General features: G+C 44.3%; 1 protein-coding gene across 3 annotated transcripts in view; it reads right to left on the bottom strand.

Annotated features, from left to right (window-relative positions):
- BLNK (B cell linker) overlaps positions 1 to 25984 on the bottom strand; it is a 265244-nt gene that overhangs the window by 154874 nt on the left and 84386 nt on the right. The gene's annotated exons all lie outside the window — the stretch shown is intronic.

Genomic DNA, 25984 nt, shown 5'->3' with positions numbered 1-25984 from the left:
ATTTGGTACTCCACTCGAAGATGGCACAGTAATTGAAGTGGACACAGAGTTTAAATGAAAAGAACTTTACTCCAACTGTGGCACCATGTGTAATGGTTACTGACATTGACACTTGGATTAGTGGTACAGGCTCAACTGGGTACAACTGGAGGCTACAATTAATGGCACACAGCTTGGCAGTTACGGTCTCTAATGGAAACACAATTTTTTTTGTTACAATTTCTATTAGGCATACCACTTAACTGTTACATCCTCTGTGGGACTCGCCAGATAAATCATGGTATATAGTAACTATTGGTACTCTCTGGTTACTTGGTCACTGTTACAGGCAAGGGTGACTCAGCTTCCAAACAGGCCACAGTACAGGACCACACTGGAAGTGTGGTAAGGGAGCAGTCCAGTTCCAGGTGAAGGAGCTGGAAGTTGTTTGCAACTGGTCCTCAGGAACTACTGACTCACAGATCTCCTCCAGATGTTCACTGTCATGTTGGTATCATCTATTACTTGTCTCACACTTTTCAGGTTCTCTGTACAATCCCAACATTTGCAACAAAAATGTCCAGTTAACTCCACCGGTGCTTCAACAGTTCAAGAGCACAGCAACAAGTGGAGAGTTAGTTAAAAGTAAAAATTGTCAAAGGTCCCATTTACTAACAGGGTGTATATCATTTGTGTTGTGACTATGTGGCTGCTAATTCAACAGTGAATCATTCAAAAAATATTTGCTGTTGTAACACAGACCATTAGGATCCAAAACTTCTTCAAAAATACAGAAAAGCTTTCACATGATCCAAATGAAAGCATAATTCAGGTAATATATTTCTCTATGCCAAAGTCTCAGTAAATGGATTGGACATGCACAGCTAGTGACTGGTTGACTGGCCCACTAGAATACCAAGAGGGTCCTCTGGTGGGCCCATGTTCTGGTACCATAGTGGGCTCCAAAGGACCAGGAGAAAAAAAACATTTGGAGCTGCCTTTGGAGATAATCACTTCCCACCAGGGTCTATTGCTTTAAATCAAAACCTATTAGACTTTATTGGCAATATGGGGGTTGAACTCCCCCCCCCCCAAAAAATAAAATAAAAAATATCCTCTAGTAGGCACCAGAAATCTCAGTCCAACACTGGCTAGTGATGTCACTCACCATTGCTAGCTTGCCACCATTCTGAAGATATGTTAAGGAAAAGGAGCTGCAAGAGTTGGATTAGTGTTGTTTTTAATGTATACCAACTAATCTTTAGTCAAGGCTGAGGGTGGGGGTAGAATTACGGATTGTGACAAACAATTTGGTCACCGATACAGCTTCAATAGGCATTTTGACTTCATAGACTATTGAATGGTAAATATGCCCAGTTATAATGTGATAAGTCTCATACTCAAGTGATGAAAAACTAGTGATGAAAAACTAGGTGGAGTTCAGTTTAGACAGTGGGCTGAAATACTCTGTGGGAGCAACTTTAGGACCAATAGTTACTACTGATGTTTCCCTTAATTTTCGGTCAGTGTATAAATGTAAAATGGCTTCACTAGCTTTATTAGGATTTATGAATACGTCACTAATGAAGTGCAAAGTGCTATAATTCACATTACTGTTCACTTGCTAATGATGATTCAGCATTCGCCTATCTGACTGAAAAAAAGACTGCAGTGTTGTGGTTAACACCATTGGCATACCTTAAGGAACGTCAATCCAACACAGGGAATTAGGTACAACAGGCCTCAAAGAGTTTTACTCATAGTCCACATGACAAACAGGTGGTCACATCTCATCGTATACCCGCAGTTCTACTAGTAAGTATTCCTATACAGCAGAAGTCTCATATATATATTTTTTAATAACTGGCCATGCATATCAATAGTGTAGTGGTTAAGGTTCTTGGCTGTAATGTAGAAAGTTGTGAGTTCAAATCCCGCCAGAAGCTTTTCATAAATAGAGGCTAAATTAGATTTAAATACACTGGGTGTCCCAAAGCACTGACTCCATATATGGACATAGCTATATATGGAGTCAGAGCAGGGACTCCTAAGCTGAACTAGAGTCCCGACACCCTCCCCTCATCAGAGCAGGGGGTGCCTGGTTTAATGCTCGGGTAATCCCATTGACTTTTATTGTGCTCGGGTGCTCTGTAGAGCACCTGAGCATCGGGAAGTGTTCTACTCGAGCACACAAGCACTTTGGTGCTCGATCAACACTAACTAAAATTATACTAATATATAGAGGGGGTTAACCATATTTCACAATTGATTGATGTGCTGAGTTTGGTTCTGGTGCTGTATTTATGTCATGAGTTTAGTTCCGTCATGATGAGGTAAATTACAAACCAGGATCATCACTACCCTGATTTTACAACCCAGACCTTTTACTATACTTAAGATCCTACAGTCATGTGAAAAAATTAGGACACCCTTTGAAAGCATGTGGTTTTTTGTAACATTTTTAATAAAAGGTTATTTCATCTCCGTTTCAACAATACAGAGAGATTAAAGTAATCCGACTAAACAAAGAAAACTGAAGAAAAGTCTTTTCAAGATCTTCTGTAAATGTCATTCTACAAAAATGCCTATTCTAACTGAGGAAAAAGATAGGACACCCTTGCCCCTAATAGCGAGTGTTACCTCCTTTGGCTGAAATAACTGCAGTGAGACGGTTCTTGTAGCCATCTACCAGTCTTCGACATCGGTCTGAGGAAATTTTACCCCACTCCTCAATGCAGAACTTTTTCAGCTGTGAGATGTTTGAGGGGTTTCTTGCACGTACAGCCCTTTTCAAGTCACCCCACAGCATCTCAATGGGATTCAAATCTGGACTTTGACTTGGCCATTCCAGGACTCTCCATTTCTTCTTTTTCAGCCAATCTTTGGTTGATTTACTAGTATGTTTTGGGTCATTGTCATGTTGCATGGTCCAGTTCCGCTTCAGCTTTAATTTTCTAACTGATGGTCTCACATGTTCTTCAAGCACCTTCTGATACACAGTAGAATTCATCGTGGATTCTATGATGGTGAGCTGACCAGGTCCTGCTGCAGCAAAGCAGCCCCAAACCATGACACTTCCACCTCTATGCTTCACAGTTGGTATGAGGTTCTTTTCTTGGAATGCTGTGTTTGGTTTACGCCAAACATGTCCTCTGCTGTTGTGTCCAAATAATTCAATTTTGGACTCATCTGTCCAAAGAACATTATTCCAGAAGTCCTGGTCTTTGTCAACTTTATCTCTGGCAAATGTCAGTCTGGCCTCGATGTTTCTCTTGGAAAGCAAAGGTTTCCTCCTTGCACACCTCCCATGCAAGTTAAACTTGTACAGTCTCTTTCTGATTGTAGAGGCATGTACTTCTACATCAACAGTAGCCAGAGCCTGCTGTAGTTCTCGAGATGACACTTTAGGGTTTTTGGAGACCTCTTTTAGCATCTTGCGGTCTGCTCTTGGGGTGAACTTGCTGGGGCGACCAGTCCTGGGCATGTTGGCAGTTGTTTTGAAAGCCCTCCACTTGTAGACTATCTTCCGGACAGTGGAATGGCTGATTTCAAAATCTTTTGAGATCTTTTTAAATCCCTTCCCAGACTCATAGGCTGCTACAATCTTTTTTCTGAAGTCCTCTGACAGCTCTTTTGCTCTCACCATGGTGCTCACTCTCACTTCAACAGTCAGGAGCACACCAAACTAAATGTCTGAGGTTTAAATAGGGCAAGCCTCATTCAACATGCAGAGTAACGATCTACTAATTATGTGCACCTGGTGTGATATACCTGTGTGAGATCTGAGCCAATTTAAGAGGGAATACATGTGAGGGTGTCCTATCTTTTTCCTCAGTTAGAATAGGCATTTTTGTAGAATGACATTTACAGAAGATCTTGAAAAGACTTTTCTTCAGTTTTCTTTGTTTAGTTGGATTACTTTAATCTCTCTGTATTGTTGAAACGGAGATGAAATAACCTTTTATTAAAAATGTTACAAAAAACCACATGCTTTCAAAGGGTGTCCTAATTTTTTCACATGACTGTATATGTTATTCTGAATTGCTATTTTCACCTTCCCTTTCATATAAAACTCACACAAGTACTAAACACCTTTACCATTACTGAATCATATATGAAAGATATAGTTTTATACATACAGTAGCTATTCTCCAAAATGTGACTATGGTAAAAGTTCTATTAAAAGTAAAATTTTTGTAATCTAGGTTATACCGTATTTTTCGCTTTATAAGACGCACTTTTTCCCCCCCAAAAGTGGGGGGAAAATGGCCGTGCGTCTTATAAAGCGAATACTTCGCTGGCCGCTATGCTGCACAGCGCGGCCAGCGAAGTATCAGTGTGAAGGGAGGAGGCGGGGACACTTATGGCGGGGCCCGGTGCAGTGACTCTACTCTAATACACCGGGCAACTGTTAAACATTCAATTTGATCTCTATATCTAATTGTAGACGCGCTGTACGGTACTTACTGTAGTACCGGAGGTATAACATTAAGACGGCGCAGCGCCTGCTGCAGCTCCCTCCTCATGCGCCTCCTGCCCCAGCTCCCTCTGTCATGCGGCGCCTACCCCAGCTCACTCTGTCATGCGCCGCCTGCCTGTTCATTCATAAAGTGAGATAAGCAGGCAGGCGGCGCATGAGGAGGGAGCAGGGGCAGGCGGCGCATGACCGAGGGAGCTGGGGCAGGCGGTGCATCAGGAGGGAGCTGCGACAGGCGGCGCATGACCGAGGGAGTACGTACCATACAGCGCATATACAATTAGATATAGAGATCAAATTGAATGTTTAACAGTTGCGGGGTCCGGTGTATTAGAGTAGAGTCACTGCACCGGGCCCCGCCATGAGTGTCCCCGCCTCCTCCCTCCACACTGAACCATCTGATGGGGGATCTGTAGATGACACTTATGGGGATCTGTGGATGACATAAGTGTCATCCACAGAGCCCCATAAGTGTCATCCACAGATCCCCCATCAGTGTCATCCACAGATCCCCATCAGTGTCATCCACAGAGCCCCCCACAGTGTCATCCACAGAGCCCCCCACAGTGTCATCCACAGAGCCCCCCACAGTGTCATCCACAGAGCCCCCCACAGTGTCATCCACAGAGCCCCCCACAGTGTCACCCACAGAGCCCCCCACAGTGTCACCCACAGAGCCCCCCACAGTGTCACCCACAGAGCCCCCCACAGTGTCATCCACAGAGCCCCATAAGTGTCATCCACAGATCCCCCCTCAGTGTCATTCACAGATCCCCCCATAACAGTGCATCATCCACAGATCCCCCCCATAACAGTGCGTCATCCACAGATCCCCCCATAACAGTGCGTCATCCACAGATCCCCATAACAGTGCGTCATCCACAGATCCCCCATAACAGTGCGTCATCCACAGATCCCCCATAACAGTGCGTCATCCACAGATCCCCATAACAGTGCGTCATCCACAGACCACCATTAGTTCAAAACCTACCAAAAGCACACCTTTTGGTTCAAAATATTTTTTTCTTATTTTCCTCCTCAAAAACCTAGGTGCGTCTTATCATCAGGTGCGTCTTATAAAGCGAAAAATACGGTATACACATTTTATAATAGATGAATCCTAGAAATACATAGCAAAATGCTTTGTTCCATAGTCTGGAATCTACTGATGTTTCAAAATGCAAAAATAAGCTCCTGCCTATGCAGCTGCTAGACACTCACATCCTATTGTACCAGGAACCCAATTACACAGTACTGGTTGTAGACATAGCCTAACTGAGTCACACACATAAAAAGGCCTTTTATATGTATTAGGGCCTATTAACGTCATAGAGGAGAGTGCTCTGCTTGGAAGCGACTTCTATGAGCCAGAATGCTCTTGCAGGTTCCAGGTATTATGTTTTCTCAATGGTCAGCATGTAGTAGTGTCCACAGCTTCAAAAACATCTGTCACGGCTGTTTAAGGGTAACCAGAGCATACACAGTAAGAAGAGCTACTGACCGGACCCAAACTAGGGAAGAGAAAGGGTGACCCCTGTCAGACCCTCAACACTCTCCCTATGCTGCTAAAGCACATGCCCGGATCCAAATGGTGGAACGAGGCATGCCCGCGTACCTTAGACTGATGAGCCCTGTAACCCCTACAATAGTGGAAGGGGCACGGCCACCGATGCCCTGCTCAGAATATGGAGGGAACCGTGGCCACCTCAGATCCAGTCAGGAAATCACCAGGTACACAACAAAGTCTGCACACTTAGCTGATGGAGCTGTAGCCGCAGAGAAGACAGATCCAAGGGCCGCTGGCAATATCCGGAGTGCTTGCAGCAGCAGAACACAGGTCCAGAGAACTAGTAGCTAAAGAAGTGAAGATACTCAAGGCAGAGCTACAACTGAAAAGAGAAGTATAATCCACGCCCTGCAATAGGAGGAGGGGTGATTTAAAGGCAGGGAAATCAAACGCAGGAGAGACAGCTGGGAGTAAAGACCTCATCACAGGGGCGGAGAAACAGAACAGTGAGAACACCTCCAAACTCTAAGTGACATCATCACAGGGGTGGAGACACAGAGCTGTGAGAACGTCTCAAAGCTCTGGTAGTGACAGTACCCCCCCCTCTACGGGTGGACTCCGGACACCCAGGACCCACCTTCCCAGGATGAGCCCTATGAAATGCCCTGATAAGGTGAGTGGCTTTAATGTCAGACATCGGAACCCACATCCTCTCCTCAGGACCATAACCCTCCCAATGAACGAGGTACTGAAGAGAATCGCGGACAATGCGAGAGTCCACAATTCTGGAAACCTCAAACTCCAGATTGCCATCAACCAAAATCGGAGGAGGAGGCAAAGAGGAGGGTACCGTGGGCTGGACATATGGTTTTAAGAGAGATCTGTGAAATACATTATGTATCTTCCAAACCCGTGGAAGATCAAGACGGAAGGCAACAGGATTGATGACTGACAAAATTTTATAAGGCCCAATAAACTTGGGACCCAATTTCCAGGAGGGAACCTTCAGTTTAATATTTCTTGTAGACAACCACACCAGATCACCCACATTCAGGTCCGGACCAGGCACACGTCTCTTATCAGCCACACGCTTATACTTCTCACTCATCTTTCTGAGATTACTCTGAATCTTTTGCCAAATGGTAGACAAAGACGAGGAAAATCTCTCCTCCTCAGGTAAACCAGAAAGAGCCCCTCCCGAGAATGTCCCAAACTGCGGATGGAACCCATATGCACCAAAAAATGGTGACTTATCAGAAGATTCCTGACGACGGTTGTTCAAAGCAAACTCAGCAAGAGGGAAAAATGAACACCAATCCTCCTGGTTCTCCGCCACAAAACAGCGCAAATATGTCTCCAGATTCTGATTGAGGCGCTCAGTCTGACCATTCGACTGCGGGTGAAAAGCAGAAGAGAAGGACAGCCGAACCCCCAGGCGAGAACAGAAAGCCTTCCAGAACCTGGACACAAACTGCGTGCCTCTATCGGAAACAATATCAGAGGGAATGCCGTGCAATTTAACAATATGGTCGACAAAAGCTTGCGCCAACGTTTTAGCATTGGGTAAACCAGGGAAAGGAACGAAATGAGCCATCTTGCTAAAACGGTCCACGACCACCAGGATCACCGACTTCCCCGAGGAACGAGGAAGATCCGTGATAAAGTCCATGGACAGGTGTGTCCAAGGACGGGAAGGTATGGGTAACGGGAGAAGGGAACCTGAAGGTCGTGAACGAGGGACCTTAGCGCGAGCGCACGTCTCACAAGCAGCCACAAAACCCTCCACAGACTTACGAAGAGCCGGCCACCAAAATCTCCGAGCAATGAGATCTACCGTGGCTCTACTCCCGGGGTGACCAGCAAGAACCGTATCATGATGTTCCTTAAAGAGTTTGTGACGTAGCTCAGGAGGCACGAACAACTTCCCGGAGGGACAACGGGCAGGTGCCTCAGTCTGGGCAGCCTGGACCTCGGCCTCCAAATCGGAATATAGAGCAGAAACAACTACCCCCTCCGCCAAAATGGGACCCGGGTCCTCGGAGTTTCCTCCTCCCGGAAAACAGCGAGAGAGAGCATCAGCCTTCACATTCTTGATCCCAGGGTGGAAAGTAACAACAAAATTGAATCTGGAGAAGAACAGAGACCATCTGGCCTGTCTCGGATTCATACGCCTGGCCGACTCCAAGTACGCCAGATTCTTATGGTCGGTAAAAACGGTGATAGGGTGCCTGGCCCCCTCCAACCAATGGCGCCATTCCTCGAAAGCCAACTTGATGGCCAACAACTCCCTATCTCCCACATCAAAGTTTCTCTCTGCCGGGGAGAGTTTTCTAGAGAAAAAGGCACAAGGTCGCCATTTGGCAGGAGAGGGGCCCTGGGACAAAACTGCACCCACACCCACCTCGGAAGCATCCACCTCAACAATAAAAGGTAAGGAAACATCGGGATGCACCAAGATGGGAGCAGACGCAAAACTCTCTTTAATCTTAGAAAAGGCTGCAAGCGCCTCCTCCGACCAAGAGGAAAAATCCGTCCCCTTTTTTGTCATGTCAGTAAGGGGTTTGACAATAGAGGAATAATTCAAAATGAACTTTCTGTAGTAGTTAGCAAAACCCAGAAAGCGCATCAATGCCTTCTGATTTTCAGGAAGCTCCCACTCCAGCACAGCACGGACCTTCTCCGGATCCATGCGAAAACCAGAAGCAGAGAGGAGAAAACCCAGAAATTGAATCTCCGATACCATAAAAAGACATTTCTCCAGCTTGGCATACAGTTTATTCTCCCGCAGTATCTGCAGGACCTGAAAAAGATGATCCTGATGGGTCTGAACATCAGGGGAAAAAATCAAAATATCATCAAGATACACCAATACAAATTTCCCCATTAAAGGGGTTGTCCAGGTTCAGAGCTGAACCCGGACATACCCTTATTTTCACCCCGGCAGCCCCCCTGAGCCTAGCATCGGAGCATCTCATGCTCCGATGCGCTCCAGTGCCCTGCGCTAGATCCCGCAGGGAACGGGCTCTTGTGTTTTCAATAACACACTGCCGGGCGGTAACTTCCGCCCAGCAGTGTGTTCGGTGACGTCACCGGCTCTGAGGGGCGGCCTTTAGCTCTGCCCTAGCTGTTTTACTGGCTAGGGCAGAGCCAAATCCCGCCCATCAGTGCCGGTGACGTCACCGGGGTTCCTGTCAGCCCCATAGAGAGCCCGGTACGTCACCGGAACTCAGAAAAATGCCTTTGCCCTGTGCAATTTAGCGCAGGGCAAAGGAGAGCATCGGAGCATGAACTGCTCCGATGCTCATGTGAGGGGGGCTGCCTGGGTGAAAATGGAGGGTTGTCCAGGTTCAGCCCCTTTAAATGATAGAAAATACTATTAACAAAATGCTGAAAGACGGCCGGAGCATTCATCAGGCCGAAAGGCATAACGAGATTCTCGAAATGCCCGTTAGGGGTATTAAAGGCCGTTTTCCATTCATCCCCCTCTCTGACCCTGACCAGGTTGTACGCGCCTCTCAGATCCAATTTGGAAAACACCTTGGCCCCAACAATTTGGTTGAAGAGGTCCGGGATCAGAGGAAGGGGATAGGGATCGCGAATCGTGATACGGTTCAGCTCCCTAAAATCTAAACAAGGTCTCAGAGAGCCATCTTTTTTTTTAACAAAAAAAACCCCGCGGCAACAGGTGACTTTGAGGGACGAATATGCCCCTTCTCGAGACTCTCGGAGATATAGGTTCGCATTGCGAGTCTTTCCGGTTGTGAGAGATTGTAGAGTCGTGCTTTTGGCAGCTTGGCGCCGGGAATGAGGTTAATGGGACAGTCAAACTCCCGGTGAGGAGGTAGCTCCTGAACACCGCTCTCAGAAAACACATCCGAGAAATCAGAGAGAAATGATGGCACAGTTTTAGTAGACACCTCTGCAAAAGTCGCTGTGAGACAATTCTCTCTACAAAAGTCACTCCACTCATTTATTTGCCTTCCTTGCCAATCAATAGTGGGGTTATGTCTAGTGAGCCAGGGTAGCCCCAAAACTAGAGGAGAAGGCAATCCGTTAAGGACAAAACAAGATATCTCCTCCACATGAGTGTCACTTACAGCTAGCCGGATATTGTGAACAATGCCTTTCAGAGATCTCTGCGAGAGTGGAGCAGAGTCGATAGCAAAAACAGGTATATCCTTTTCTAATGTACAAACCTGAAAACCATGCAAGGCTACAAATTGAGTGTCAATAAGATTGACGGCCGCTCCACTATCGACAAAAATCTCACAAGGAATGACTTTGCTCTCTAGCGCCACCCTGGCAGACAGGAGAAAACGGGAACTGCAGGTCAGAGGAATAGCATCAATTCCCACATCAACTTTGCCCAAAGTAGCAGATGAAGCAGAACTTGATGATCTACCTCTTGAGGTTTTTCTCTTATTATCGCTCTTAGTACAGTTCAGGAATCTCCTAGACGGACAAACATTTGCCAAATGACCTATGCCCCCACAACAAAAACACACCATATTCTGAGGACTAAATCCTCTTTTATCAGGGGCAAGTCGGCCTAGCTGCATGGGCTCCTCCTCAGAGGGGAGCGAGACAGGATGAGACCCCTGCATACTGAATGAGTCCGCACCATTGCCCCTAGACTGACAATGGCTGGACGGAGAGGTCTTGTTTCTTTCCCTTAGACGCCTGTCAAGGCGTACCGCCAATGACATGGCCGACTCTAAGGACATTGGTCTCTCATGGAAAGCAAAGGCATCTTTCAAACCCTCTGAGAGACCATGACAGAACTGACTTCGGAGTGCAGCATCATTCCAGCCTGAATCAGCTGCCCATCTCCGAAATTCAGAACAATAAAGCTCCGCAGACAGTTTGTTCTGGCATAAAACACGTAAGTTCGATTCTGCCAGAGCAACACGATCCGGGTCATCATATATCTGCCCCAGGGCCACAAAAAATCTTTCCACGGATCGAAGGGAGGGATCCCCTGATGACAGCGAAAAAGCCCAAGTCTGAGCATTACCCCTGAGCAGGGAGATGAAAATCCTCACCCTCTGTTCCTCATTACCAGAGGAGTGGGGACACAAACAAAAATGGAGTTTACATGCCTCTCTGAAGCGAACAAAATTCTCACTGCCCCCGGAGAACGTTTCCGGAAGTGAGACCTTTGGCTCGCAACAGACTCCATGAGCCGGAGCAGAGCCCAATGTTTGTAGCTGAGTCACAGATTGACGGAGATCCGCTACTTCCAAAGAAAGACCCTGCATGCGGTCAACCAAGCCAGAAAGCGGATCCATGTCAACAAGGACGGTTTTGGTGGATTATAATGTCACGGCTGTTTAAGGGTAACCAGAGCATACACAGTAAGAAGAGCTACTGACCGGACCCAAACTAGGGAAGAGAAAGGGTGACCCCTGTCAGACCCTCAACACTCTCCCTATGCTGCTAAAGCACATGCCCGGATCCAAATGGTGGAACGAGGCATGCCCGCGTACCTTAGACTGATGAACCCTGTAACCCCTACAATAGTGGAAGGGGCACGGCCACCGATGCTCTGCTCAGAATATGGAGGGAACCGTGGCCACCTCAGATCCAGTCAGGAAATCACCAGGTACACAACAAAGTCTGCACACTTAGCTGATGGAGCTGTAGCCGCAGAGAAGACGGATCCAAGGGCCGCTGGCAATATCCGGAGTGCTTGCAGCAGCAGAACACAGGTCCAGAGAACTAGTAGCTAAAGAAGTGAAGATACTCAAGGCAGAGCTACAACTGAAAAGAGGAGTATAATCCACGCCCTGCAATAGGAGGAGGGGTGATTTAAAGGCAGGGAAATCAAACGCAGGAGAGACAGCTGGGAGTAAAGACCTCATCACAGGGGCGGAGAAACAGAACAGTGAGAACACCTCCAAACTCTAAGTGACATCATCACAGGGGTGGAGACACAGAGCTGTGAGAACGTCTCAAAGCTCTGGTAGTGACAACAGCATGGTTAAAAATCTTCTTTATATGGCGTAGGGGGAAGGACACACTGTTCTAATAGCAAATTGAATATGATACTTCAGCCCTATGAACATTATATACCTAATAAAGCATCAACTAAGGCAAATACTTTTACCATTAAGTGAGCAAAACAGTTTTTGCTCAGACTAGAAATTTTAGATTAATAAAAAAAAAATATGAAAATCAATTTATTGAAGGCAGCAACTGGAATCTGACCTTGATACATAAACTTTCATGTCATTGCATTGTATTGTGTTCTTTGAAAAGTGTGTTTTTTAGATATTGTTCTGTTTCTGGTTTTGTTCTGTTGGACTGTCTATAGACGTTTTGTTGAATCATTTCTTCTTTAGGACCAACTTGTGGCACATTTTTGATGTTTTTCTGATAATTTTACTTAGTAGTCATCTACAGAAAAAGGTTTGAAGCAGGACTATGAATGAACTGGTTCTGTGGGCCGTTCCCTACAGGCTACGGTAAAAATATCACAGTGCACTTAGATATAAGTTTTTAGATCAACAAGGTAGGAAAAAATAATCAGAAATGCTTCACAGTATAGTGATTTGATTATTGTTTGTGTTGATGATCCTTTAGATTATTTTACCATTGACTATTACTTTTTACTATAATTTTTTATGATGAGTACTGTCTAACATACTGAACTGGGCATAAAATATTGGATGCAGGGATTCTGGGTTATTTCGTGTGGTAATGAATTGATGCCATAGTGTTAAGCTTGACAGGAATTATTTTATAAGCTGGCCCGAGGATTATGAGGATGGAAAAAATAGCAAGGGTCCAGGGCCCCCACCACATATGGTCTGCTATTCCTGCAGTGGGAATGTATGCATTGTTTTCACGGCTGGAGAGAATAGGAGGCAGTGAGGGGGCCCCTAAGATACATAGGAAGAAAATGACAGCTAAAGTGAGAAAGAAAGTAATTACATATTCTGCAAAGAATGCTGGGGATTGCAATTTAGGACGCTATACAAACCACTTCTAAACCAGAAATTAAATGGTTACTGTTATTTCACACAGCTTTTCATAAATCCATAGTACAGGTGAATATAAGAGATTTTGTAATATATCTTATCAGAGAATAATGCCTACTTCTCCAGTGATCAGCTGTTTTCTTCCTACCCCTTTCCTAAAACTAACTTTCACTCTGAAATTTGTGATAAATCTGAAGGATCAGATTACATCTATGGCAAAGGGAGACAGAAAGAAGCAAACAGAGAGAGAAAGACATGACAGAGCAGATTACACAGCCAATAGTAAGTGTTATATTTTGCCACAAGTGCTTTATTCACATCAATACTACTCAGTTCTTCTCAGTTATGTCCTATATAGCAATTCTAAGTGATTCTTAGTAGAGTGAAAGAGAGAGAATGTTAGGGAGTATAATCTCCTGTTCCTATGTGTAGTCTATGGGCAGACATGATGAGCAGCTCAGAGGAAACTGAGAATTAGAAAATGGATCAGAGAACTGGAAAATGGATCAAAGAACAAACAGTTCCAATGAATAAAAATGCTACTAAAACATGACATAGAGAATAAAGAAAAACTAATTTCAACATACTGAAGGTGTTTTAAATTTCTGTGGGCATCTTTAGATTAAAAAAATAAACAGAACTGGTGGGTAACCTCAAGAAAGACTTAACTTTTAATACATAATTAAAAATACCCAAAAAGATCGCTCACCACAGGACATGACACTTATTACAAATCACTCAATGGTGAAAAAGTACAAATTTGCTATATGTAGTGCCAACAAACCTAAATGGGAGCAAAGGAGTGGGAGGGGAAGGGAGACTGGGTCTCTTTCTCCTATTGATCCCTCCCTATATGTTTACACCTCCTAAGTTGTCCCTAAGTGGCCCTACACTGCGTCATGTGACTATGTTTGCACACTAAGGTAAATACTATAAATGAGCCTACAATAGCAAGCAAAATACAGCTATATCGCAAAAACACACTGTCATCCAGCCGGGCTTGTGGCAGCAGCGTGTGGCAGCAGCGCATATGCTAGTGTGCAAATGAGCCTTTTAAAGGCAAACAAATTGCACATAAGCCGCATCCCATCCGGCATCATGACCCGTCATGTGATTATAAAGCCGTGACCTCACAGTCACATGGGCAATCACGTGATCAATGTAGCTTTCAAAGAGTTAACAAAGACATACAAGGAGCACACTACTTCCTGGTGGGAGGTTCAGTCCCTGGAGAACTACAATAAACGCCAAATAGTTCCCAGGGGCCTAAGAATAACACTTACACCAGCAAGTAGATGTAGAAGCTTGAGTTTAATCAGTAAATGGGAGGAGGAGGCTACAAATTGTTCCCTCCGATTTATGCAATTACTTCTGGAAGAGGAGAAAGGCACTTTTGAGACACGTGAGAAAAGCCTAAAGGATCAAATAGAAATTACACAGAAATTTAAACAGGAGCCTGAGTATGCAACTAAGAAATCACAATTGAAGAGCTCTCTGGAAAAATTTCAGTATCATTTGAAGGAGCGGAAGCACAGACAATTTAATCGGGATCTACTGGACTTCTGCAACAATAGGGTCTATACAACTATTGTTCGGACTTCTAAGCAACAGAATAAAAAACAAGTCTGATATCTCAACTAGTGATACTGAGATTTCCAAAGGACAAAGGGGAGGAGGAATCGAGGCAAAGGGAGAGGTCGGACAAGGGGTAGGGGGGGTAGAGGGGGACAACAAAATAGCAGCCAGTGTTTTTTAGATCAAGGGCTGCCCTACCACCTGCGGGGACGCAACTCTCAGAAATCACCCCGACCCATACCTGGTCGATACCTCCCATCAATCTAGCCAAGTATTAAATCTGTTCTCTATCATTTTGCAACCCGCTGAAATAGGGGTCCTAAGTAAGGGTCTGTCGTATGTACCCACTCAGGCCTTTAATCTCTTCAATTGGATAAAAGATCTTTATTTATTTGCGAGAAAACTGAGATGGCACAAGCACTTTCAGCTAGTTAATAAAAGGGAAAGCAGGGAACTAGGGGTCCCACAGGACATCCTATAGGACGTATGTCTCTTGTATAGCTTAGTGGATAGTGCCCCCCAGTAAGGTAGGGGTCATTTCACTGAAGAAAAAAAGTACAAGGATACCACCGATAGGGGACCCTTCCTGTATTGATGCATTTGTAAATCAGGTTTCTGTTGATCTTGAAAGACTTTCACCTACTCAGGGGAGACTCAACTGCACAAAAGAGGAATCCAGGGCCCTAGGGAACTTGGAAAAAAATGAGGAAATAACAATTAAGCCTTTAGATAAAGGTGGTAACACTGTGATATTGGATACCCCATGGTATAGAGTGATGTGTATGGATCTTTTGAGAGATGAGGGAACATATGAAAAGTTGAAGAGTAATCCCACTAAAACATATCAACTGAAACTCATCAATATCCTACGTGAGGCTAAAAAAAATGTACTTATATCAGAAGAAGAGTTTGACTTCCTGAACTGTAGATGCCCTACAGTGGCTACCTTTTATAGTTTACCTAAAAGTCATAAAGGTACCACTAATTTGAAAAGATGACCAATTGTTTCAGGAGTCAACAGTCTTAGCCAGAACGTTGGTATATACATCGATGCTGTGTTAGCACCTTTTGTGAAAACCTTACCGTCATACATCCAGTGGCGGATCCAGAGCCTGGTCTCGGGAGGGGCACTTCCCTGGGAAATAGGAGATTATGGGGCCCCTGTGTCCCCGCCCACCCTTAAGCCACACCCACAAACAGCCCCACCCATATATTGCGCCCATACCTCTTATATCCAGTGATGTCTCCTTTGATGTAGATGTTCTCTTTCTTCATCTTCTCAATTCAGACCAGACCACCATGATGATTTCTTTTCTTTCAGCCATCTCTCATCTCTACAGAGTTTGACAGACAGACCTTCTCAACATCCCATTATGCACCCCCAATACTGAGACGCTGTGCCCCCCAAAACTATACTGTAGAAACAGATAAACCACCTGAAAATACTAGTTATACACAGATAGCGCCCCCTTCAATAATTATTGAAACACAATGCCCTAAAAAATAACTGCACCCAGCAAATAAGGCCCCAGGCACTAATAGTGTAACCATAATGTCCCCCAAAAATAACTGTGCTAAGCTGATGCTATGCCAGGGCGCCCCCACAGTAATAGTGCTCCCCAAAATCCCAGCAATAGTAATAATTCTGTGCCAGAGTGCACTTAGTAGTAATAGTGCTCCTACAGTGCCCCCAACAGTAATTGTGTCCCAGAAATAATAATGCTCCCATAGTCCTCTAGTTGTATTAAAGCCCCCTTATAAAAAAACTCCTTAGTGCTGCTAGTCAATGTCCCCAGAATGCCCTCATGTGATCCAATGACCCGTACTGTGTGCCACTACAAAAAACACTTAGTGCCCCCAGTTGAGCTAAGGCGCCCATAGTGCCCCTATAATTTGTGCTAGTCTAAAATACTCCTATATAGCGCCCCCAGAAGATGCCCCCATAGTGCTCCTCCCCCGTCCCCATAGTGCCCTTTATGATGTGGCAGTATAAAATGCCCCTATAGACTGCCCCACATAGATGTCCCCATAATGCTTCTCTCCCCCCTTCCCCATAGTGGCACCAAAATGGGTGCCAGTATTAAATGCCCCTATATAATGCCCCCATAGTGCTCTTTTCCCCCCTTCTCCATAGTGCCCCCCATAATGTGCCAGTATATAGGGCCCCCATAGTGCTCCTTCCCCCCTCTCTATAGTGCTCCCCCCATAATGTGCCCATATATAGGGCCCCCATTAGATGCCCCCATAGTGCTTCTCCCCCTCTCCATAGTGCTCCCCCCATAATGTGCCAGTATAAATGGCCCCCTTCAGATGCCCCCATAGTGCTTCTTCCCCCCTCCATAGTGCTCCCCCCCATAATGTGCGAGTATGTAGGGCCCACCCCCCTTCTTGCCATACTGTACTAATAATAATTAAAACAATAAACACTTATACTTACTTCCTCTTCTGTCCTGTGTCCCGCTCTGTACGGCTCAGGCGGCGCGCTGACGTCATTGCGCCGCCAGCACTGGCCTCTGATAGGCTGCAGGCCTAGTACCTGTAGCCTATCAGAGTAACGGGCTAGGGAGACGCCTCTCCCCTGCTCCTCCGCATCATTCATCTGTATCGCTGTCCTGAGGACGGCGATACAGATGAATATGGAGATGAGTGCTTCCACAATGGAAGCACTCATCTCTCCCTGCCACTGCCACCACAGCCAGGCCTGGAATGTTTCACTGGCCCCCCCGCCCACCTGGATCCGCCAATGCATACATCAGAAATACGGGTGACCAATTAGTTAGATTGGAGTGGGTCTTTTTGGATGAAGACTCCCTGCTTGGGTTAAAAGCGATTGAGTCTTTCCTGAGTACCAGGGGTTGCCAGTTCCAGGCACATAACATTTTCATGTTACAAATACTTGAGTTTACCCTCACTTGCAATTATTTTCTTTTTGACAGCACCTACTTCCACCAGCTCGGGGGCTGTGCGATGGGGAGTCCTTGTGCCCCATCGTACGCAAATCTGTTCCTGGACTGCTGGGAGAGATGCATAGTCTTTTCTGACACCCCCCACCCACTTACAGTGGATATTGTAATGTGGGTGAGATTTATAGATGATATCTTTGTCATTTGGCTGGGGACTAAGGAGGTATTTAGAGATCTGCTAGTCACCCTCAATACGAACAATATAGGTCTTGGTTTTACCTCCGAAATTGTATCCAATTCACTCCCCTTTCTGGATATTTTGATAGAGATGGGCCATGGGGGGCAAATTCAAACCAAGAGCTTCAGGAAACCTACATCTACAAACTCATTCTTGAAGTGGGATAGTTATCATCCACAACTTCTCAAAAGGGGTATCCCTGTAGGGCAATATCTAAGAATGAGAAGGAATTGTTCTACATTGAGGGATTTTAAAGAGCAGGCAGCATATTTACGCATAAGATTCCATAATAGAGGTTACCGGGATTATATTTTGAGGAAGGCGTACCCGAGTATTTCAAGAAAGATCAGAATTGGAAATACTCTATTCGTCTGATAGGTATGATGGGGTACTGATGAGGTGAGGAAGATAATCTCCAGACATTGGGGTATTCTCAAAGTTGATCCTGACATTAGTGATGTGATAGCGAAGGCACCACAGTGCGTCTTATAAAGCAGATACTTCGCTGGCCGCTATGCTGCACAGCGCGTCCAGCGAAGTGTTAGTGTGGAGGGAGGAGGCCGGGGACACTCATGGCGGGGCCGGTGCAGTGACTCTACTCTAATACACCGGGCCCCGCAACTGTTAAATATATTATATATCTGTGGATGACACTTATGTCATCTACAGATCCCCCATCAGATGCATCAGTGTGGAGGGAGGAGGCGGAGACAATCATGGCGGGGTTAAATAAATTCAATCCGATCTATATCTAAATGTATACCGCACTGTTCGGTACTTACTGTCCGGCAACTCCCTCGGTCATGCGCCGCCTGCCCCGCCTGCCTGTTCATTCATAAAGTGGGATAAGTGGGCAGGCGGCGCATGAGGAGGGAGCTGCGGCAGGTGGGGCAGGAGGCGCATGACCGAGGGAGCTGCTGCCGGTCTGCGCCGTCTTAATGCTATACTTACGGTACTACAGTAAGTACCGAACAGTGCGGTATACATTTAGATATAGATCGGATTGAATGTATTTAACCCCGCCATGAGTGTCTCCGCCTCCTCCCTCCACACTGATGCATCTGATGGGGGATCTGTAGATGACATAAGTGTCATCCACACATCCCCCATCAGTGTCATCCACAGATCCTCCATCAGTGTCATCCACAGATCCCCCATCAGTGTCATCCACAGATCCCCCATCAGCACACAGACCTATGGGGACTGGGTATTGTGGATGTGCTAGCGGCCATCTAGCAGCCCATGTTCTCAGCTCTATACACAAAATCCTGTCGTATATTTTTTTTATTGGGAGTATTGGATTGTGGTGATTAATATCTCCTTGGTGGCCTTATTTCAACTTTTCACTGTGTATTCAATTACCCCTTAATTCCACAGTTTTGTTCCCTGTACTGCCTACTTTTACCTGTGCTTAAAATAAGGTTGCTAGGCAGGGTCCGTCTATGTGTTGAAGGACGGAGGACACAGAAGCATGCAGCCTGCAAGGTCACAATGCTAACAGCCAGGGACTGTAAGTAAATGATTAAAGCCAGGTCCTCCCCAGCAGCTGATAACAGTGCCTGGGCTGTGTGCACTTCTCCCTGTCCCTGCGCTTGGCAGACGCTCCCTCACTCAGCAGAGCTGGAGAAGTAGAGTTGAAGCAGCGCAGACCAGGGAAGGGAGATCTGCCGTCTGCTCAGTGTACAAATGAAAGCAACATGTGGTAAGAGGACTCCTTTGTGCTGCAGGAGATTAACCCTTTAGGGGGGAGGGCTCTGGTTACTGACACTTTGGGGGGGCTATTGTTACTGGCTAGTGAGGGCAGGCGGGATTAGCCTCAGGGTGAGGGCAGTGGCCGCCATCTTAACTGAATAGTAAAATTGCAGTTTTATGCAGACTGGTTGCTAAGGGCTGAATCTTATTAAATATGGGGTAAGTCAGTCTAATAGTAACTGATTCTGGAATATCATGTTATTAGTAACTACATATATGAAAATTTAAATTAGGGTCTAAGTGTTACAGTTATCCTTTAATATGGCTAAGTACTTAGTTCCAGATATTTTTGAGAGATTGGCACTCCCACAGTAAGTGCACGTCATCAACTCCAAATACCAATAGTTATAATAATTTATACGTTTGGCAGGGGAGTAGTATAGACGATGTACTAAAAAAATATTGGATAAGCCTATGTGCTGAGTTCTGGGAGGTCTTAATTATTACTTGGAATATTTTACACCACCCTTCAGAATTTAATTGTTCCACTCTCCCATCCCATTTTCCCATATTAATCTCCCATAATTCTTCTCCTACCTTTAATCATTTTTGAAATTACCTCGACTGTTGATGGGCGTGATGTAACTATTCTTTTTCCTATCAAAGATTGTTTAAGAGCCGCTCTAAGTTGAGAATAATAGAACCAATCTTTATTTACAAAACTATTTTTGCATTTGGGTCTTCAAATCCCATTATTTCGCCATTTCCCCATATCTGGCCAAGAGTGCTCATTCCGTGTAACTGCCAGAACCCCTTATCAATACCTAATAATTCTTTAAAATAATAGTTTCCCCAGAGCAACGTGTCATCATAGTAATCTATCTTTTCCCATAGTTGTCTAATGTTTTGCCATGTTTTGTACATGAGTTTCACAGTAGGGGACTTATTAAACTTGGGATGCATGTGTATACCAGCTTCTAGTATTTGGCATATTCCAGGAGGGGTAACGTTTTTATATAGGCACTTTAAGAGTTATAAAGTTGGGATTTACTTCAGTCCAGACAGTTTTTAAACTGTTCTGCCAAAGCATATGCTTGAAAATCAGGAATTGCCAGACCACCTTCTCCCACCGGCAACTGTAACAGTTGTAATCGCATTCTTGGCCTTCTACCCCTCCAAATTAAATCACTCAAGAGACTCTGTATTATCTTATAGTATTTTTTGGGGAATTTCAATTGGGGAATTCCATAAGATATGGATTATCATTGGAAGTAGACACATCCGAATCAACGATATTCTACCAGACATAGACAGGGGTAATTTTTTCCAAATACGTGTCTTATTTCTAATTTTAGCTATTGTAGGAACTAAGTTTAGTTTTATATAGTCTTGCGGGTGAGATGATATCTGTATTCCCAAATACTGCAGACTCTCTCCCTCTTTTATAATCTTTAGGCAGCCAGGGATAAAATCCCCAATTGGGTCTAACGGGATGCAGGCTAATTTGTTCCTGTTAATGGACAGGCCGGCCACCTTCCCGTAACGCTCAAATGTCGCAATTACTCGGAGCAAGGAGTCATGAGACCCTGCAAACAACATTAAGTCGTCCGCATACAAAGACATTTTTTCCTCGTGCTGACCAAATTTAAAACCCACTATATTCTTATCCTGTCTTATCAGGGTGGCAAGAGGTTCCATTACAATAGCAAAAAGAAGCAGAGATAATGGACACCCTTGTCCTACCCCTCTCTTGATATCAATTGGGTCTGATATCTCTCCATTTACTGTAATTCTTGCTTTTCTGTCTGTATACAGAAGCTCAATCCAGGCTATGACGTTATTCCCAAAACCCATTTTCTTTAAGGTGGCTACCATAAAAGGCCATTCTACTGTGTCAAAAGCCTTACTCGCATCCAGTGAAAACACTAATCGTTGACCCGTATTGGTGACTCTTATTTGCATATTTATATAACACCTTCTGATATTCTCTGATATAGATTAATCTGACATAAAGCCTGTTTGATTGCCATGAATTACCGTAGATATCACTTCTTTCAATCTAATAGCTAGGATCTTCACCAAAAGTTTATTATCAGTATCTATTAGAGATATCGGACGATACGAGTCAAGTTACTCTGGGATTTTCCCTATTTTCAGGATCAGAGTTCTCAGAGCCTCTCGTAGAGAATCGGGTAATGTCCCACGCTCCCTTGAAACCTCCCACATTTCCAGGAGCCTGTGGGACAACACTCCACTGAAAGTTTTATAGACCTCAAAAGGGATTCCATCTAGACCTAGAGACTTGTTCTTCGGTATGGAACTAAGGGCCTTATTGATTTCTTCCAACGAGATCCCTACTTCCAATAGTTCTCTCTGCGGCTCCGACAACTGTTTCAATTCCCCAGAAACCTATTTATTTTCACTATATTTCCTTTCCCTTGTAAGAATAGCTGTCCGCAAAATATTCTCTAAAGAGCCGAAATATATCGTCTTGTTCCAAGACTACCTGTCCATTGTCATTCTCCAGCTGGAAAATATAGTTGTTACTGTGTTTTTATCAATGATTCTAACAGTTTCCCTGGTATATGTCCCTGAGTATAGTATTTTTTTTTAACATAATTTAGTTTTTGATGTTCTGCTAACAGATATAATTTATTATTATAATTAGTCAAAGGAGTAATGTAAATGTTAGCGATTATCCAGGGTTTATTTTCTAGTAGTCTGTCAAGCAACAAATATCTACCTTCATTATCTACTACTACATCATTTATTTTGATTTTAAGAGCCTTATGTATCAAGATACTTACATCCCTAGAATAGGATGAGTATAGAGCATGGAATGCGTGCTGTATCCATGGCCTATCCACGGTGGTAACAGTATATTTAGTCAAGTGCATCTCTTGAAGACAGATAATAGCAGGGAGAATTTTTTAAATAACTTTAAATATTGCCATTCGTCTCACCCCCGTACCTAATCCTCTAACATTCCAAGAAACAATCGGCATATTATATCAATCTAATGTATAATCAGGTAGGGCAGGGTGTTCAGGAGGGAAGGGGAGGGAAGGAGAAAGAGAGAAAAATAAAAGGAAACAACCTTTGACCCAGTGGGCCCTAGCCCCTGACTCTCTCTTCCATGGCGTTAGCCCCCCCCTCATCCCCAATCCCGTCCGTTCAATTAGACAATTTATCCTCGATCCATGCTTTGCTATCTTCCGGGGAGTCAAAAAAACAGACTTTATCCTGCCATTGAACACGTAACCTGGCCGGGAACATCATTGAGTAATTTACATTCTTACTACGCAATTCTTTTTTAATCTCTAAAAAGCAGGTTCTCTCTTGTCTAGTTTCCTTAGCATAGTCTGGAAATAACATGACTGTAGCCCCATTGCAATCTAACTTTCCCTTCTTCCTAGCTCTACGTAAAATTTCATCTCTATCCTTAGCCGACAACAACTTGACTAATATTGCTCTGGGTCTTGTAATCGGTTTGGAGGGGACTCTGTGTGCTCTCTCCACAAAATCCTTAAATGTTGAAACCTCCTGTCCGAATTGGTCTATAAACCAATTCTGGACAAATATAGACACATCCCCTCCCTCCACTCCCTCCGGAAAACCCACACATCTCAAATTAGTCCTTCTGGATCTATTTTCCATGTCCAGTAGTTTATTTTTTTCCCCTCCATTTGTAACTTATCTTTATGTTAGGTGATTTTCTGTAACAATTCCTTTGTACCTGATTATTCTTTTTTCAGCCTCTTCCAATCTATCCTTATATTTTTGCAAATCTGCCATGAGCAGGCTGACCGACTCTCTGACAGTCCCCACCTGGAGAGGCAATATCAAATCCTTCATCCTCTTCATACTGACTCGGAGAGCACTACTTCTCTTGGTTCACATCTCCCTTCTGTATCACACTTTTAGGTGAAGAGGATAATCTGTTCATACTGGTTATCAGTCTTCATCCCCGGAGAAACAGAGGCATCAATTTTGGCAGGAGCCTTCCCAACCTCTTTATATTCCCCTCTCCCACTTCTCTGGTTGCCAGATATAGAGCTTCCTGCCTGGACTTCTATACTGACCCACTGGAGCTGTGTAGCTGTTATTCCTGGTTGTCGTACCAGAGCATTACCCTCCGGATCCCTGTTGGTCTTTTGTTGTCCGCTGTTGTCACCCACCTGGGATTATATGTTTTGTCAGTATTGTCTGTCCTCTCCCTGGTGTTTCTCTTTAGTGTTAGTGGTGCGGACAAGTGTCCCCACCGCCCTATTCACTACTTAGATCTCATCTTAATCAAAGCCAGGGTTTAAGCACCTGATCGGCGTACGGGTGAAAAACCCGTCTAGGGACGTCAGGGCAGTCAGCCTCAAGGTGAGTTAGGGGTCACCATCTTTCCCTCTCCCTTGGACAGGGCCTTTCCTTTTCCCTCCCTTTGCGTCACATATGTTATCGGCACGCCAGTCGTGATACCTGGGGAGCAGAAGGTTAACTAATACATGTTCCAGGGCATAGGCACATCTCAGCACCAGTCGTTACTGCCGTATCATACAACAGAGGGGCGTTAATTGTCCAGTTTAAAAATCAACTTATTGAATGGAGAATTAGGGGTTAATAGTTGTTAGTCAGACGCCTGGTTTTAGCAGAAGCAGAAGGTTTATTCAGCGGGGTAAAGCCAAAGTTCACAAACAGAGAATCAATTCTCAAAAGCAGGGTAGTGATCTTTCACCGGACACTCAAATAGATAAATCCAGCAGACAGCAAGGGTGACACATTTATGACCAGCTCTAGTTTCACAGACTCAGAATAGATATGAGTCCGCATCAGAGCCCCTGTCTCTTTAACCCCTTAGGGACACAGCCTTATTTCACCTTAAGGACCAGGCCATTTTTTGCAAATCTGACCACTGTCACTTTAAGTGCTGATAACTTTAAAACGCTTTGACTTATCCAGGCCGTTCTGAGATAGTTTTTTCGTCACATATTGTACTTCATGACACTGGTAAAATGAAGTCAAAAAAATTATTTTTTTTGCACAAAATAATACATAATTTACCCAAAAAATTCAGAAATTAGCAAATTTCAACGTTTCAGTTTCTCTACTTCTGTAATACATAGTAATACCCCCAAAAATTGTGATGACTTTACATTCCCCATATGTCTACTTCATGCTTGTAGCATTTTGGGAATGATATTTCATTTTTTGGGGATGTTACAAGGCTTAGAAGTTTAGAAGCAAATTTTGAAAATTCTCAGAAATCTTCAAAATCCCACTTTTTATTGACCAGTTCAGGTTTGAAGTCATATTGTGAGGCTTAGATAATAGAAACCTCCCAAAAATGACCCCATCTAAGAAACTACACCCCTCAAGGTATTCAAAACTGATTTTACATACGTCGTTAACCCTTTAGGTGTTGCACAAGAGTTATTGGCAAATGGGGATGAAATTTGAGAATTTAATTTTTTGTCTAATTTTCCATTTTAACCCATTTTTTCCACTAACAAAGCAAGGGTTAACAGCCAAACAAGACTGTATCTTTATTGCCCTGACTCTACCGTTTGCAGAAACACCCAATTTGTGGCTGTAAACTACTGTACGGCCACACAGCGGGGCGTAGAGTGAAAGGTGCGCCGTTTGGTTTTTGGAAGGCTGATTTTTATGGACTGGTTTATTTACACCATGTCCCATTTGAAGGCCCCTGATGCACCCCTAGAGCAGAAACTCCCTAAAAGTGACCCCATCTAAGAAAGTACACCCCTCAAGGTATTCAAAACTGATTTTACATACATTTTTAACCCTTTAGGTGTTGCACAAGAGTTATTGGCAAATGGGGATGAAATTTGAAAATTTCATTTTTTTGCCTTATTTTCCATTTTAACCCATTTTTTCCACTAACAAAGCAAGAGTTAACAGCCAAACAAGACTGTATCCTTATTGCCCTGACTCTGCAGTTTACAGAAACACCCCATATGTGGCCGTAAACTACTGTACGGCCACACAGCGGGGCGTAGAGTGAAAGGTGCGCCGTTTGGTTTTTGGAAGGCTGATTTTTATGGACTGGTTTATTTACACCATGTCCCATTTGAAGGCCCCTGATGCACCCCTAGAGCAGAAACTCCATAAAAGTGACCCCATCTAAGAAACTACACCCCTCAAGGTATTCAAAAGTGATTTTACATACATGTTTAACCCTTTAGGTGTTGCACAAGATTTAATGGAAAATAGAGATACAATTTCCAAATTTCACTTTTTTGGCAGATTTTCCATTTTAATATTTTTTTTCCAGTTACAAAGAAAGGGTTAACAGCCAAACAAAACTCATTATTTATGGCCCTAATTCTGTAGTTTACAGAAACACCCCATATGTGGTCGTAAACTGCTGTACGGGCACACGGCAGGGCGCAGAAGGAAAGAAATGCCATACGGTTTTTGGAAGGCAGATTTTGCTGGACTGTTTTTTTTGACACCATGTCCCATTTGAAGCCCCCCTGATGCACCCCTAGAGTAGAAACTCTAAAAAGTGACCCCATTTGAGAAACTACGGGATAGGGTGGCAGTTTTGTTGGTACTAGTTTAGGGTACATATGATTTTTGGTTGCTCTATATTACACTTTTTGTGTGGCAAGGTAACAAGAA

The sequence above is a fragment of the Bufo gargarizans genome, chromosome 6 (assembly GCF_014858855.1).
Source record: "Bufo gargarizans isolate SCDJY-AF-19 chromosome 6, ASM1485885v1, whole genome shotgun sequence".
Classification (NCBI taxonomy): Eukaryota; Metazoa; Chordata; class Amphibia; order Anura; family Bufonidae; genus Bufo; species Bufo gargarizans.
This window is presented reverse-complemented; position numbering and strand designations above follow the sequence as displayed.